General features: G+C 43.4%; 1 long non-coding RNA gene across 1 annotated transcript in view; it reads left to right on the top strand.

Moving 5' to 3' along the window:
• LOC145722074 (uncharacterized) overlaps positions 1 to 12,493 on the top strand; it is a 43,298-nt gene extending 30,805 nt beyond the window's left edge. The window contains exon 3 of the long non-coding RNA XR_014146106.1: positions 12,132 to 12,493. This is a non-coding gene — a long non-coding RNA (uncharacterized LOC145722074). The remainder of the gene's footprint in view (positions 1 to 12,131) is intronic.
• The last annotated feature ends 359 nt before the right edge of the window (positions 12,494 to 12,852 follow it).

Here is a 12,852-nt window from a genome sequence, read left to right as displayed (position 1 = left end):
TTGTAGGGCTGGTTTGGTGTTTGCAAATTCTTTTAGTTTTTGTTTGTCCTGGAAGATTTTTATCTCTCCTTCTATTTTCAATTACAACCTAGCTGGATATAGTGTTCTTGGCTGCATATTTTTCTTGCTTAGTGCTCTGAAAATATCATGCCAATCCTTTCTGGCCTGCCAGGTCTCTGTGGATAGGTCTGCTGCCAGTCTAATGTTTCTACCATTGTAGGTTACAGACCTCTTGTCCCAAGGTGTTTTCAGGATCTTCTCTTTGTCTCTGAGACTTGTGAATTTTACTATTAGATGTCGGGGTGTTGACCTATTTTTATTGATTTTGAGGGGGGTTCTCTGTGCCTCCTGGATTTTGATGCCTGTTTCCTTCCCCAAATTAGGGAAGTCCTCTGTTACAATTTGGTTCAATATACCTTCTGCCCCTCTCTCTTTCTTCCTCTTCTGGGATCCCAATTATTCTAATATGTTTCATCTTATGGTATCACTTATCTCTCAAATTCTGCTCTCGGGATACAGTGGTTGTTTTATCTCTCTTTTTCTCAGCTTCTTTATTCTCCATCATTTGGTCTTCTATATCACTAATTCTCTCTTCTGCCTCATTTATCCTAGCAGTTAGAGCCTCCATTTTTGATTGCACCTCACTAATAGCCTTTTTGATTTTGACTTGGTTAGATTTTAGTTCTTTTATTTCTCTAGAAAGGGATTCTCTAGTATCTTCCATGCTTTTTTCAAGCCCAGCTAGTAACTTTATAATCGTCATTCTGAACTCTAGTTCCAACATTTTACTAATGTCTGTATTGATTAGGTCCCTGGCAGTCTGTACTGCCTCTTGTTCTTTTTTTTTGAGGTGAGTTTTTCTGTCTTGTAATTTTGTCCATAGGAAAATAGATGAATGAGAGAACAAAATACTAAAAGGGTAACAATGACCCTAGAAAAATATACACTAAACAAATCAGAAGAGACCCGAAAACAGGGGCAAAAGAAAGGGAAAGAAGAAAAAAAAAATATGATCAGGCTGGTGAATAGATCAGAGCCACACACTTGATTTTGGGCATATTTTGGTCTGTTAGAAGAAACAGCCTCCCAAAATTTTAAAGAAAGAAAAACTTATATATGTACAAAAATAAGGGTAAATACAATGAAGTGATGGAATATGACTGTAAAGATGCAAATTATAAAAGATTTTATAAAAGGAACTGATAATATAAGAAGTTGGTTGAAAAAAGTAAGAAGAAAAATTAAAAAAAAAAAAAGGGAAAGAATGTGATCAGGCAGGAGACTAGAACAGAGCCATACACCAGAGATTTAGGGTATATTTTGGTCTGTTAGGAGAAACTGTATGCCAAAATTTTAAAGAGAGAAAAACACATATATACAAAAAATAAGGTTAACTACAATGAATTGATAGATTATGACTCTAAAAATGAAAATTAAAAAAGATTTTTAAAAAAGGGATTGATAAGATGTTGGTTGAAAAAGGGAAAAAGAAAAATTAAAAAAAAATAGTAAAAGAAAAAAATAAAGAAAATTAAAAAAAATTAACTTTGAAAGACTAAAGAATCATGGTAAAAAAGCCATGGATTCTATGTGCAGTATTCCCCTAGCACTGGAGTTCTGCCGTTCTCATTGATCAGTAAACTTGGTTTTGGCTAGCTGTTCTCGCTAATCTTCTGGGGGAGGGGCCTGTTGCCGTGGTTCCTAAATGTCTTTGCCGGAGGCGGAATTGCCCCGCCCTTGCTGGTCTGGGCTAAGTAATCTGCTCGGGTTTGCTCTCAGGAGCTTTTGTTCCCTGAAAGCTTTCCTTACAGCTTTGGAGGACGAGAGGGAAAATAGCGGCCTCCCAATCTCTGCCCCGGAGGAGCCGAGAACTCGGGGCCCTGCTCCTCAGTGTGCCCCCAGAGAAAAGCAGTCAATCACTCCCATCTCCCTGGTCTCTGGCCACACTCCGTGCTCACCCGGCCTGTGACCGAGCATTTCTATCTCTGCCACCGGACTCTGTGTGGAGTCTCCAAACCCAGCAGATCTCTGTGGTGCGCTCCTTTGCCGCTCCTCTTGGGGAGGAAGGGGAGTCTCCCCAGATCTGCCGCTTGTTGGGTCCCTGCTGGAGGAGCAGTGGCCCGACTGTGCCGCGGATCATGGTTTATGGCAACCCCGAGCTGAGAGCCCGCTCCTTGGCTCCATCTCTGCAGCCGGCTTTCCCGCTCCAATACCTGGGAGCTCTGCCGCACTCAGGCACCCCCAGTCTTCCTGTGACTGCGAGGGTCCTGAGACCACACTGTCCCAGCGAGGGTTCCACCCCCCTGCTTAGCCACTGGAGCGACTTCCCTCAGCGGAGCTGACTTCTAAAAGTTCCGATTTTGTGCTCCGCGGCTCTATCACTTGCCAAAAGCGGCCGATGGGGGCCCCCTCCCCCGCCATCTATCCTCCCGAATATCGCCTCGGATTCACTTCTCCGCACGTCCTACCTTCCAGAAAGTGGTCGCTTTTCTGTTCATAGAGTTTCTGCTATTCTTTTCTTCTATCTCCTGTTGAGTTTGTAGGTGTTCAGAATGGTTTGATCCCTATCTGGCTAAATTCCTGGGACCAGACGAAATTTACGTCTCCAGCTCCTCCACCATCTTGCTCCTCCTCACTAAAGGATTTCTTGAATTGACTAAGTACTTTTGCGTATATTTCACATACAAGTACATTGTATCATTTGAATTATGTAAATGAGAATAGTAAAGTAGAGAGTGATAAGCCAACCTGCTGGTAACAGATAAAACCAGGTCTCTTTCTTTATCCCTCCTTTTTCCTTAACTCAAATCACCTGCTCTAATACCTGACATTGATAAGAAAGTTCTCACTCAACCAAACTTTGAGGATTCTTCACACTCATAAAAACTGGACTCCTGCTCTTAGAAATTGTTCCTTTCTAGGGCCAGCAATGAGCTCATATTTCAATTGTTAAAGTTGCTCCAAATGTCTACCATTTATGCCTGGTCTACTGGTCTCCAGACTAGCAGAACTTACACAGAACTTGGTAACTGTTAATAATACCTCCTAGCTTTGCACTATCCTCTAAAATGATAAGGAAAAGAAAAGATACTGGAGCTCAAGTTATCAACTTCTAAAATCAGGTCCCTAACCAAGGTTTTTCTTGAACAGCTGGTTGGCTGTCAAAATATGATTCCACCAGCCAGCGATTTCTAGCACACCATGTTTTCCAGGGTAAGAAGTGTATTTCCAACTCCCCTCCAATAGGCACCTAGGTAGGCTGATGGAACCACGGCAACTTAACACTTGCCATAGATGAAGCTAAAAATAGTCATTCATACTTTTTAGACCTTGGCTCAAAACTCATCCATTTAGGAGGTCTTTCTAGATTAACTGTGCATATACAGACCATATACCTTTAACTCTTTCTGCTCTTGGTGTGCTGTCTCTAATCCACATTATAGTCTTTTGTCCTAGCTCATGGGCTACTTTTAATTGATCTAGAGTCCTTTCACTCTCAGTACTCTCCTGGAAGGCTAAAATTACATCTTTAAATTCTCTTCCATTCCCCTATCCCAGGAAGATGAAAAAGGAAATAAACACAGGATCTGCAGGTAGAAGATGTGGGTTAATGTCCCAACTCAACCATTCACTAGCAGTGGGGCCGTGGGGTCATTCTTTCACCTGTCTGAGCTTTGGGAGTCTCATCTGTAAAATAAAGATGATTACATCTGTCCCCCAGGCTACTTGGGAAGATTAAGTGAGAAGGTAGTATAAAACACTCAGCACAGTGCCCAGGGCCTGACAGATCTTTTGTAAGCATTATTTTTTGGGTGTAAGTTTCCACATGTGCCCCCTGCTTGGCGGACACTTGTTGCATAAATGTTCACCCCACATGTGCACCAGGACGTAGGCATTTTCAGACATGACTTTCCTCTCACCCCAGGAAGAACTGCTTTGAACTGTCTCAGAATCAGAGCCATCTGCCCTCTGTCGTTCAGTTGTCCTATAAACAGATTACCTACCTCTTGGCTTCTAATGGCATTTGGTCATCTTAAGAGGATGTGATCATGCCAGTGAAGTGAGGACACAGACAGTGCTTCCCAAATGGCAGCTCACGTGAGACTCTATCTTCATTTACTAGGCAGTTTGCAGGTATCATTGGCCAGTAATTGCCTGGACACATGTAGTGACAAGATGCATTTACAAATCATGGGCCATGCAATAGAGGCCCCACTGATTCTCATTCCCCCCAGCCAGCAATGGCTTGGGCTTGGGAGATTCCAATGCCAAGTGCTTATAGGGGAATGAAAATACCTGACACTTTTTAAAAAAAATTTATCTTCACTCTCTCTCTGAAATTCACTTCTTTGTGTGTCATTTTGGAAGGGCATCCTAATCATGGCTTAAGTCATTTATTTACTCCTCTGCTCTGTAAGCCTCAAGTAAGCCTTTCTTCAGCAAGTATGTGAAACAGTCTGCTAACATCCTGAGGTTTATCTATTCATTTCTCAGCTGTCTATGAATCAGAACAGACCCAGGTTAAACGGAGTATTTAGGGTGCAGTGTCTGCTTGTGTCTGTGACGTTAGCATGACTATAGGCTTCAAGGAGGCTTTATGGGGATGCCTCATTAGGGCCAGACATGAGGAAGTCATTAAGTAAAGACTAGTCAGATTGAAACATGTTAGAATATTTCACTTGTTATGCAGTTAAGCGTGGCTGTTAGAATATTTGTTTTTGATAGTGAATTGTTCATTCCTGCCAATGAAATCTATTGCCTCTGGAGCATCAGCATGTGGGTTTGCCATTTGAACATCAGCAGCATATGGTCCTTGTGATCAAGTTAAGGTTTTGGGGAAATGAAAGGCATGATATAGTGGGAAGTTCAGAGAAAAATTTTGAGTCTCTGATCTGCCATTTGCAACTTGAATAGCAACTTACTTTCATTCATTAGACCCCACTTCTCCATCTGGGAGATGATGGGTTTGAAAAAGATCAGTGTATTTTAGAGATGATGCCTGTGAAGCTCTGGGGTTCATATCCTGTAAGTGCTGGTCCCTCCCTACCTGCCTCAACAGGCCAGCTCTGCTTTACTCTGTCTGGCATACTGGGCTTCCAAGTTAGATTATTATTATTTTAAAGTGAAGTGTTTCTAAATTGTGTTGGAATATCATTGGACTAGATGATCACCGTCACTCTTGGCTGTTCTTACTTTCTTGGGAGCTTAAATTTGTGTCCTGGGACATCTAAGTTTGTGAGGCCCAGAAAGCAGGATCTATAAAAGAGAGAGGCAGGCAGGGAGAGAGGGAGGGAGAGAGAGAGAGAGACACCGTGGGTGAGGAGGGGCTCTTGGTCTGCTCCCTCTGGGCTCTTTGACAAAAGTCAGATTCATCCTGACGTGGGTACAGCTCCATCAAGGTCAACTTGGCCATACTGCATGGTCTGATGACAAGAGACTTTAAAACTTAGTTTCCAGGTGCTACCCTGGTTCCTATATATCATGGTCAGAACCTGGAAATAGTCCCCATGGAGCGACTGCATAACCCCATATAAGTACTTGTGCATCAACTGCAGAAAGCGGGGGGTCACTGTGGGGGGAGTAACAGTCAGATTCTCTAGGAAATAGAGAGGCCAGAGGACCCATAGGTCTCCCCTCTACCATAAGGCAGCATCAGTTGCCTAGACACTATCTCTGAGGATACCAGCTCCCAGGGAGGGAGGCAGAAGGCAGAGGCAGCTGAGACCCTAACATGTGACCTAAACATTCACTAGAGAGGCTGTTTCAATGATCAGACTTGACCAGGTTTGAAGTTGAAAGGGCTCTAAGTTATTCTCCTGCTCTAAGTGGTCAGCGAGCCCTCAGGAAAGAAACCATAATACTTACAGACAAAATAAAGAGTTGTGTCTCGTGTGTGTGCCCACTCAAGTCCTTGTGTGAATGAAACTTGTGATCTCACTGTACTTAGAAACTGTTAGGACATTCCACCGAAGACCATCTGCTGGCGTCTGAAGAACCCCATTCTGTTCATAACTACCCTTCCTGTGTGCCTTCACTTCCCCATCAGAAAGCACTTCCTTTTGCCTTTTCCCATTCTAGGAGCAAGACTGATTTGTGGTGCATATGTTTTCACCCCCTCCCCTAGAGCAAGGTGTAACGTTACCCAAGAGTTTCCTCCTTCCGCATGGATGTCATCATGTGTGGCCATGCTCACGTATTGGCCTCAATGGGCTCTGCTCACCCCGGCCCATGAACAGACAGCTCCTTTTACCCTCTGCGCCACAGCATGGACAAGATTGAACACGACGGGTCATTCTCCTTCTTTCGGGACTTGATGTCCTGCCAAGGGCTGGAGCGAGCGCCTCTCACGCAGGTATCCCCACCAGCCCGCCGCTGGTTCCCTGCTTCCCTCCTTCCCCCAAGAACATGTCCACGCTTACCATGCCAGCGAGGGCCATGTTCTTCGACACCACGTTCCTCACAGGTTGATGTGACTGAAAACACTGAGTTACAGCCAGAGAGTCTAAATGCTGAAGGAAGCAGCGCGCTGTGAAAACATGACCTCAGAGGCCACGGCTGCCAAGTAGAGACGGTCGACATCACTACTGGCAGGACACACGGCCCCAAGACAAAGGGCAGACCTCACTGAGAACCGGCTGCCCTCTCCCTGTGTGCCCCAGAGGTCCGGCTGCGGGTGTCCAGCCACGGTGAAGGCCACAAGGGGCCACGTGCAGGATGACCCAGGAGGAGAGCCGGATCCCGTCCCCGTCCTCTTGGAGGGTTCACAATGGGAGAGAGACCGCATGTACCCAGTGGTGCTGCAGCAGCAGGTGGGGGTGAGGCGGGGCAAAGGATTGGAAAAGGTACTGAGGGTTTCCTTTGGTTATTTGAGGTCCCTGAAGAACTGCCCTTAAAAAGAGTGAAGGGAAGGTGAGTTTCAGATGTAGGCTGCATATGGTTAAAAACAAAAAACAAAAAACGTAGTAAAACATCTTGACGTGGAATTTGCATTGTGACCGAGGAAGTTAAACTTAGTGGTGATTCCTGTATGGCCGCTTGCGCAGTGACGATCACATTATATGATGCGGGTCCACTATACTAGGTGCGTTACACACCACGTGCCCCTGAAATATGTGTATCACCCATGACAGGGATTCCAAGCTACATGCAATATACATTACACACATTATACTCTAGGGGCATTACACGCTGGACACATTACACTTGATGCACGTTACACACTAGGTGCATTATTCACTAGGTGCTCAACCTGTGTCGTAATGGGCAGAGGGCAGTAGGCAGAAAGAGGAGACAAGGAGTGGTATTCGTGCCTTCAGGGAGCTCAGAATCTAGTTCTAGAGAACTAGATAACGACCGGATAACTCCTGCATGCTCGGAGGGATTGCTCTTCTTATAATATATGCTGAAAAACCAAGAAGTCTTCCACAGGGGGCAGGAACTGGAGTTCAGAAAATGGCTGGGGTGTCTGGGGAAAGGTTCCACTGTGGACGTGGTTAAATACTTGGGGCTGCTGGGGACCCCGGCTGAGACTAGACTGGTGGCAATCTAGTGTAAGTGTACTAAAGTGTAATAAACCACCTGTCATCAACAAAGTGTCATAAAAAAGCTGTTTTTCAAATAAACTTATTTCCTTTGTTTTTCAAAACAAAGTGTTGAAAATGGAAATACCTTCCCCTATAACCTCCTAATGCTGTGTTTTTGTTTTAACTGCATTCACCTGGTTTATGATGAAGGGAAGACTTCCACATTTGGGCTGTATCTTACATGCTAGTGGGAACATCTTGGGCTGTACTTTGTAACTAGACCTGGAAGAGAGCACGGGGCAAGTGCGTGTATTGGCTCATGGCAAGTTTTCTCCTTCTCCTCCTACCTCTGGAGCCTCGGCTTCTCCCTCCACCCTCCCTTTCTCTTAAGGAGTTAGCACGCAAGTTAAAAATCCATCTGAACCACCTTTCTTCCTTCATTAGCTGCCTTTTCCCCCTGTATTTTCCGCTTCCCTGCCCCGCAGAGCCCCGGTTTCTCCCAGCTACTGTTGACTAGGGCTTCCTGGGATCCGCAGCCCAGGATCTATGTGGTCTCTGCACTCAGAAGGAAGAGAGGATAGAGATCCTCTGCCTTGGGGTGTTTGTGTGTGTGTGTGTGTGTGTGTGTCCAATTACTCTGGGCCCATGGGAAGCACAGGGAACAGGCTGAGTTTATTTCTAAGCTGTAAAGAATACCTGTTCATTATCATCTGTATCCAAAATGAGATATTTGAGCATTGCTTGGTGTTTCTTTTCTTTCCATGTACCTGCTCACTGATTTAAGTGTTCACCACTCCAGAAGCTGATCTCTAGGAGGTGAGCTGGAACATCCACGAGAGATAAGAGGAAAGGAGGCTGTGGGAGTCCTTGTGAAACTCTGCCATAGGTTCCCACTGGCACCTCCAGAAACCAGCCCGTGTGTGGGATCGGCGTCCTGGGCTGTCACCAGGAAATGGGGGATTGAAACGACAGCAGGAACAATGTATTACTCTCACTGAGTGGTTACTCTAGGTCAGACACTGTGTTAGTGCTTATTTGTATTAAATTATAACAACCCACTATTTCTATTTAACAAGCCGTCAAACTGAAATTTACAGAAGGGAAATAGCTGGCTCAAAGTGATACAGACCAGTGCTCTGGTTCCTCAATACAAACCTTAATAATAACTGACATTACATATATTTTTCCAGTTCACAAAGTTTTTCTCAGGAATGGTATTTTATTCAATCCTTGGCGAAGGGCCCAGGAGGCTAAGAGACAATTCAAGATTATATAACTCATGAGTGGACCAGGTGAGATTTAACACTAGCTCTTGTGAGAGGATGGCGTCAAAAAAACTAAAGGTAGATCTCCAGGGTATGTGAGCAGGAAGAGACAATCTTCTGAGTTACACCTGTATCTCTACTATTCAAACTTATCGCTAACATTGAAAATTATGTTAGTTGGCCCAAACCTTTGCTTTGATCATTACATTAAAAAAAAAATCCTCTTGCAGTAGATGAGGCAGGTGTGCTTGGGGATCCTCAGTGAAAATTTACCATGAAATAACCTCATTAGAGTTAAAAATAGCTAAATTAGTCAGAACTATATATTTTATATGGCACACACATTGTTTCAGAGCATACAAAATGAAGGAGAACTTCCAAATTCTTTTTATGAAGCAAGTATAACATACCTAAACCTGATAAAAATAGAACCAAAAAGAAAAGAAAGAAAAGAAAAGGAAAATTATAGATCAGACCAACGTGACTTCTGAATATTCATAGAAAAATCTTGAAAGAAAATTTTAGCGAACACAATTTAAAGCCACATTAATAAAATAATGAATATAATACACCGTGAACAAGTGGGGTTTATGCGAGGAATTAAAAGATTAAATATTAGAAACTATATTAATATAATTCATCATATTAATAAGTGTAAGGAAAAAAATCCACACGGTTGTTTCTAGAGATGCTAAAATTCCTTGACAAAATTCAACATCCTTTCCTAATTAAATTCTTGAGAAAATATCTCCTTATAATGATAATAGATATCTACCTCCATCCTAAAGCTATCGTCTTAATGAATGTGAAATTCTAGGGACATTCCCAACAAGATCGGGGACATAGAAAAGATGTCCACCACCCATGACCACCTAACATCATTCTCAAGGTGCTAGCTAAGGTAATTTAGACTAGAGAAAACAGTCATAGGCAAATGGATATGAAAGGAGAAATAAAATGATCTCTGCTTGCAGAAGACATAGTGGTATACCTAGAAATCATAAAGATTTAACAATTAAAAAACTCAATAAAAGAATTCAGCAAGGCAGCAAGATGTAAGGTTAACATGAAAAGAACCAGCATTCATACACACAAATAACCATTAGGGTGTATAATGAATGAGAAAACCAAATTCACAATAGAGAGGATACAATAAAATACTTAGTAGTAGAGTTATCTCATTTAAAAAAATATGTCCACGTAAAATTGTATGTGTCCACAGCATCTTCATTCATCATAGCCAAAAATTGGAAACAACTCAGATGCTACTGGCTTGCATCATGAATAAACGCATCTCAGCACCTTGGTACAATGGAATACGACTCAGCAAGGACAAGGAATGTCTCTCTTTCTCCCCCTGCTTATGCTATCTCTCTCTGTCAAATAAATAAATAAATAAAATCTTGAAAAAAATCTTGAAAAAAGAAAGAATTAACAAATGGAAACAAAATGATAAACTTAAATGTGGGGCTTATAATACTCAGGGACGTAGCATGCTTTTTTGTGGTTAAGGGTATGGGCCCAGAAGTCAGACTGCCTTAGTTTGAATCCTGGCTCCGAGATTTACTAGCAGGATGATGTGAGGCAAGTTATTTAACTACTCTGTACCTCCATTTCCGTACTTGAAAAGCGATGATCATAATACCTACTTCATAGTGTCATTATGAGGATTAAATAAAATAAGCCAGAGTGAAGTATTTAGAATGTGTCAAGCAGATAATATGTCCTCACTAAATGGTAACTTTTATTGCTTGTTATTCTTCTCTGTGGATTTGATTCTTTTTGGTTAAATGCTTGTGCGTTTGGATGGGCTGTTGCATGGGTTTAGGATGTGGGGGACCGAGAAAAATTCAGATTTAATTTTCCATGAAAAGCAGAGAGGAAAAGTCAATGAATTTTAAGCTTTGCTTTCATTCTCCCCAGTCAGACACGAGCTGCACTCCTTGGCTTTATAAGGACTCTGGTGGAACAAGAAGGATGCTGGAATATGGCCAAGTGTAGCTGTGAGGCGAATTTCTAGCCAAAGAAAATATAGTTGAAGGGCAAAATATGTCATCAAACAGGAAAAAAAATCCTGCGTTTTTCTTATTAAAAAAAAAAGAAAGGGTGGATTGGGACAAGATCTGCTACATTAACCGCTAAGATACCCAACAGATAAATGACACTTTTAGGGAGCTGGCAGCATTTCCTAGTCTGGAGACATATGATTTTGAGACCATTTAGGTAATCTTCAATTTGGGCTGGCTTCTCAATAAAGTTTTAAAAATAAATCTCGAAAGGCCCTTCCTCTCAGGGTCCATCAGGTACCCACCTCTGGTCTTGGAGCTGTCACTCAAGCTGTACCCTTCTCATTCAATGTGACACCTTTGATAGTAACTCGTTGCAGAACTTTTGGAATCAGTCAAATGAGTCAATAAAAAAGTGCCCATAAACCAGGGAGATCACTTATAGTGATATTGGTTATGAGAAGGAGCCCCGAAACACACAAAATGCTGCCCCAGATTACCAGCACATGGAGAAGAAGGGCTTGTGACAGCCTGGGGGGGCTCTGGGGAAGAGCGCCAGGTGGAAGGAGGCAGGTGGAAATATGACTGAGAGAGCAGTGGGAGGGGGAATTTGGAGAGCTCGGCGAAGTGAAGTCTAGACTTGCTTGTACCCCTCTGACTGCCTACTTCTCCTTTTCTGGATCTCTGGCTTTTCCTGGGTTCCCCATTGGTGGGTTTTCATTCTCCTCCTGGTCTCCTTCTTCCCCTCTTCCTGTCTCACTTTCTTATGAACTGAGGCTGCCTTTGATTTGACAGTGACAGGGCAAAAGTTTAGTCCTGTCTCCAGGTTCAGGGAACTTGAACTAGTGCTGCACAGCCTCCTTTCTTCCCTGCAGATCTACCACTATCTTTGCCCTGCCCTGTACCCTGGGGGCTGATCTCTGTGCCCCTCACCTACGGGGAGTCCTGGAGGGAGGTTGGAAGTCAGGAGCCAAGAGACCCTGGGGTATTCATTCTCCTGGCTCCTTCCATCAGGAGAATCTCAAGGATGTCCTGTCTGGTGGTCCTCCACATCCAACCCGGCTACTCCAGTTTCCGGTAACCCCTCCTTCTCCATGCCCCACATCCCTGAGCTGGGGTACTCACACACCAGAACCTCTCTTTGAGAATGGCCCCTTCATTAAACTCTCCTCAAATTATCCTAATTTGAGTGTGTCATCTGTTTCCTGCAGGGGCAAAAATCAACAGGAAGCTTGCTCACAATTCAGATTCCTGGGTACCGCCCGCAGAAATTCTGAATGGAGAGTAGGTCCAGAGAGGCATCTACGTTTTTAACAAGTGCCTGTTTCTGATTCCAGTTGTCCAGGGATGACTTTGAGAGAGACTTGACCAGACTCTGTCGAACTGGATGTCATCCAGATTTAGTCAAATGGTAAGAATAACGCAGCCCCCATAGTTCCCATTGTTCCAGCGTCTCTTCTGAGAAGTCCAAATTTTTGTATGAGATCATTATGAGCTAAGTTGGGAAAGGCAGGGAGATTTCTAAACCAAGTCCTGGAGTCTGTGGGAGGGCTTCAGTAACCAGAACCATAGAATTACAGAGTATCAGTGAACGCGACATTGAGCTTCTCAACACCTCATTGATTTATGCTGGCACGGCTTACCTGTAGCTGAGGGCCCCTGAAGTTTATTTGTGTTGATTGCACCATCCCTAATAAGATAGAGAGATGTAATGGATGGCAGATGCCCAAATTTGGAATTAAAGAATTCTGTCCATGCAAGCCAGCCATGCATGCCACTAGTCCAAGCTAACAGTTGTTAATTGCACAGTGTTACAAGGAGGAACTCAGCCAAGGAAAAAAACCAGAAAACTAATGAACTGGTATCAGGAAAACACCAAGGAAGACAGCCAAACATCCAGAGAAAAATCCAAAACCTATCTGGATCTTGAAGTTGTGTGGACTTACTGTTTCAGGAGCCTGATCTGTTTTGAATTTATCAGGTGCATTCTTGGAACATGACATTTCAAATATTTAGGATAATATTTATTTAAGCAGCAGGGTAGACAACAGAGGCGGT

The sequence above is a fragment of the Leptonychotes weddellii genome, chromosome 6, assembly GCF_054177405.1.
Source record: "Leptonychotes weddellii isolate Sample4059 chromosome 6, ASM5417740v2, whole genome shotgun sequence".
NCBI classification, from domain to species: Eukaryota; Metazoa; Chordata; class Mammalia; order Carnivora; family Phocidae; genus Leptonychotes; species Leptonychotes weddellii.
Note: the sequence above shows the minus strand (reverse complement) of the source record. Positions and strands in the feature narration are given on the sequence as shown.